Source organism: Gavialis gangeticus, unplaced genomic scaffold (genome assembly GCF_001723915.1).
Source record: "Gavialis gangeticus isolate Ggan-Ray unplaced genomic scaffold, GavGan_comp1, whole genome shotgun sequence".
Taxonomy (NCBI): Eukaryota; Metazoa; Chordata; order Crocodylia; family Gavialidae; genus Gavialis; species Gavialis gangeticus.
The window spans coordinates 130,665,200-130,669,714 of NW_017729032.1; positions in this window are offsets into that span (position 1 = coordinate 130,665,200).

The window sequence follows — 4,515 nt, forward strand, 5'->3', positions numbered from 1 at the left end:
TGTTTAGCCAAGGGGGTCTCCCAGCACTTTTGCTGCCTTTCTTATGAAATGGAATGGACTTCCTTTGAGCTTTTGGGATCATTTCCTTAAGGAACAACCATGCACCTTGTACTCCCTTCCTCATTAGACCATGGTCACACAGAGCCTCACCAACCAGTCCCCTAAGTTTGTGGAAGTTAGCTTTCCTAAAATCAAGGATTTCTACCGTACTGGCCAATTTCCATGACTTATGGTGGATGGAGGAAGTGATCATCTCATAGTCACTGTTGCCCAGTTTCCCTTCAATCCTCAGGTTGCTCATTTGATAGTCCCCTTTGGCCAGAACCAAGTCTAGGAGTGCCTTCTCCCTGGTTGACCCTTAGATTTCGTGTGTTAGAGCTCCTCAACACAGGCGAGGAAGCTTTGTGAGTGATCAGATCTAGCTGAGTGCTCATCCCACGAGATGCCTAGGTAGTTGAAATCACCCATGACGATTATGCTCTGAAAGCATGCAGCCTCTGCCAGTTCTCCAGAGAATTCCTGGTCAAGCTGTTCCTCTTGGTTTGGAGGTCTTACAGTCAAATCCCCTTCTCTGTGCTCTCCCCATATCTCGATCCAGAGAAACTCAAGTCATTCTTCTTTGTTTCCAATCTTCTTTTCTAGGGAAGTGTAAAGTTCATATAGAGAGCAACTCTATTGCCCTTCTTCCCAACACAATTCCTTCTATACGAGGTGTATCCCCCTATGCCTGTAGTCCACTAATAGGTGGAGTCACACCAGGTCTCTGCGATCCCTATGAGATCATCTTGGTTGTTGGTCAGTAGGAAGGTTAGTTCCTCCTGCTTGTTTCCAATGCTTCTGGTGTTAGTGTACAGGCAGCTAAGCCTGCCATTGGAGGCCCTAGGCTTTCAGGTGAGCTGTGGAATAACCTGTACATTGGCTGGTGTCAGAGCAAGCTTCCTATTGTACCCTGGGATGCTGGTTTTGAGGTTGCCATTTTTGGGGGCTTGTGCTAGTGGTTGATGGCCCATCCCCCAGCGATCTCAGTTTAAAGCTCTATCCAGGATGTCTGCCATTCTATCTGAGAAAAGCTTCTTCCCCTTTGGTGTAAGGTGGATGCCATCCCCTCCCAACTGGCCACAGTCCCGGAGGTGCATGCCATGATTGAAGAAACCGAAACCTTCATGGTAGCACCAATGCTGGAGTCTTCTGTTTACTTTTTCTATGCATCTATCCCTCCTGTACCTGTGACCAGCAATCGGGAGGACCAAGGCAAAAACTACCTGTGCCCCTGTGCCCTTGAGCCCAGCCCAGAAGAGCCCTGTAGTCTCTCTTGACCCAGCCAGGATTGTTCCTGGCCATGTCATTTTTGCCTGCATGGATGAGGAGCATGGGATAGTGGTTGGAGGGATGGACAAGTTTTGGGATCCTTTGAGCCACATCCTGGGTACAAGGCCCTGGAAGCAAGTCCTTTTCTGGTTATTTGCTTTTGTTTTTAGTGACATCCAATTCCCATTTAACTAGGAGTTGAAAACATTTTAGACTGAAATCGCAGCGCTAAATAGAGTCATAGATTCATGGATGTTAGGGTTGGAAGGGACCTCAGTTGGTCATCGAATCCGACCCCCTTCCCTGGGCAGGAAAGAATGCTGGGGTCAGATGACCCCAGCTAAGTGCTTGGCAGCCTCCTCTTGAAGACCCCCAAGGTAGGGGAGAGCACCACCTCCCTTGGAAGCCCATTCCAGGTTCTGGCAACCCTTACTGTGAAGAAGTTTTTTCTAATGTCCAACCTAAATCTGCTCTCCATCAATTTGTGGCCATTGTTCCTAGTTACTCCAGGGGGTGCCCTAGTAAATAGAGTATCTCCTATTCCCTGCTGCCCTGCCCTGGTGAATTCATAGGCAGCCACAAGATGACCTCTCAGCCTTCTCTTGTGAAGGCTGAAGAGATCTAGGTCCCTCAGACTCTCCTCATAGGGCCTTGCCTGCAGGCCTCTGACCATACAAGTGGCCCTCCTCTGAACCCTCTCAAGATTCTCTGCATCCCTCTTGAAGTGTGGCATCCAAAAGTGGATGCAGTACTCCAACTGTGGCCTGACTAATGCCATGTAGAGGGGAAGCATCACCTCCCTGGACCTGTTTGTCATGCATCTGCTAATGGATGATAAAGTGCAGTTAGCCTTATTGATCACTTCATCACATTGACTCATATTTATCTTGGAGTCAGCTGTGACTCCAAGATCCCTTTCCGCTGAGAAGGTCACCCCTCAGCCTGTAAGTGTGTTGGTGGTTCTTTTTGCCCAGGTGCAGCACTTTGCACTTGTCCTTGTTGAACTACATACTATTTTGTTCTGCCCATTTTACCAACTTGTCCGGACCTGCCTGGATCTGTTCCCTACCCTCTGGTGTGTTAACTTTGCCCCATAATTTGGTATCATCTGTGAACTTGGACAAGGTGCTCTCCACGCCCTCATCCAAGTCACTGATGAAGACGTTGAATAGCACCGGTCCAAGGACTGAGTCTTGCGGGACTCCATTGCCCACATCTTTCCAGGTCAATAACGACCTGTCCACCACCACTCTCTGGGTGCAACCCTTATGCCAGTTTGCCACCCACATGACCATGTATTCATCTATATCACAGCCTGTCCATTTATTTATGAGAACAGAATGAGATACTGTATCAAAGGCCTTAAAATCTAGATAGATTACATCTACCTCAACTCCAGCATCTAAGAATTTTTGTGACCTGGTCATAAAAACAAAAAAGGTTAGTCAGACAGGATCTACCTGCAGTGAAACTGGGTTGATTTCCTTTCAGCATTATTTCCCCTGCTGGGGTCCCACAAATGTTATCCTTAATGATTTTTTCCAGAGTTTTCCCAAGAATAGAGGTAAGATTAACTGACCTATCGTTTCCTGGTTCCTCCTTCCTCCCCTTCTTGAAAATAGGGACCACATTGGCCCTTTTCCAGTCCTCTGGTACCTGACTGGAACACCATAAGTGCTCAAACAGCCGTGCCAGCAGATCTGCTATGATGCTGGCCAATTTCTTCAGCGCCCTTGGATGAAGTTCATCTGGGCCCACTGATCTGAACACATCCAGCTCCTCCAAGTGCCCCTTCACTAAGTCTCTGATAACGGTAGTGGGCTCGTGTCTAGAAATACAGATGCAAAGAACTCAATGGAGAGCTCAGCTTTATCCCCCGTCTCTGTCACCATTTGCCCTAGTTTGTCCTGTAGGGGTCCAATACTACCCTGCACCTTCCTTTTGCTCCCTGTATACCTGAAGAGGGACTTTTTGTTGTCCTTAGTTTTTGTTGCCAGCCTAAGTTCTAATTCTGCTTTGGTCTTCCTTACTGACCGCCTGCAAGTGCGAGCCAGGGAGGTATACTTCTCCTTTGTACTTACCTCTGTTTCCACAGCCTGTATACCTCTTTCTTTGCTCTTAGGCTTTCCTGGACTTCCCTGTTGAGCCAAGGGGGCTTCTTTCCCACTTTTATATGCAATTGGATTGTCTCCTCTTGTGCCCATAGGATCACTCCCTTGAGGAACAACCACCCTTCCTTGACCCTAATTTCACCAATGCTTTTGAGCTTTAACGCCTCACTAACTAATCTCCTGAGCACACTGAACTTAGCCTTTCTGAATTCTAGCACTTCAGCCCTGCTAGTTAGTTTACCCACCTTTCATCAGATAGTGAATTCAATCAATCAATCTATGGTCACTATCCCCTAGGTTACCTTATACCTACAGATTCCCCACCAGGCCATCCCCTGTAGCTAACCCCAAGTCCAGCAAGGCATTTATCCTAGTGGGATCATATACCTCCTGTATTAGGTGGAGGTCCTGCATGCAGGGGAAGAACGTATGTGAGCAGTTAGGTTTGGCTGACTGCTTCTCCCAGCAGATGTTAGGGTAGTTTAGGTCACCCATGACAACCAGATCTCTCAACTGTATGGCCTCTGAGAGCTCTCTGAGAGCTGTCTAGCTCATCCTGCTGGTGTGGAGGTCTATAGTAGACCCCCACCACCAAGTCCCTTTCCCCCCACCCCCCTTGTACCCTGACCCACAGTACTTTGGTTTGGCCCTCCCCTGATTACATCCTCTATAATCAAGATGGGTATTGTTTCTTAACATAGAGAGCAACACCTCCCCCTCTTTTTTTCCCTGGTCTATCCCATCTGTACAACCTGTAACCTTCAATGCCTACTGCCCAATCATGAGTAGGGTCCCACCAGGATTCAGTTAGTCCAACCAGTTTAAAGCATCAGTGCAAATTCCTCCTGCTTGTTCCCCATGCTCCTAGCATTAGTGTAGAGACATTTAAGCGGCACCCCCCCAGCTTTGGGTGTCCTTGGTAACCCGCTGTCCTGATGTCTGCGAACCCCTTAGTGCTTAGTTTAGTGCTTACCGGGGATGATCCAATGCATTGCTCATGGCTTGCTAATACTAGGTTCTCCTTATCCTCTGCTTCATCATCCCCCAGTGAACCCAGTTAACAGCCCTTTGGAGGAGATCAGCCAACCTGTAAGAG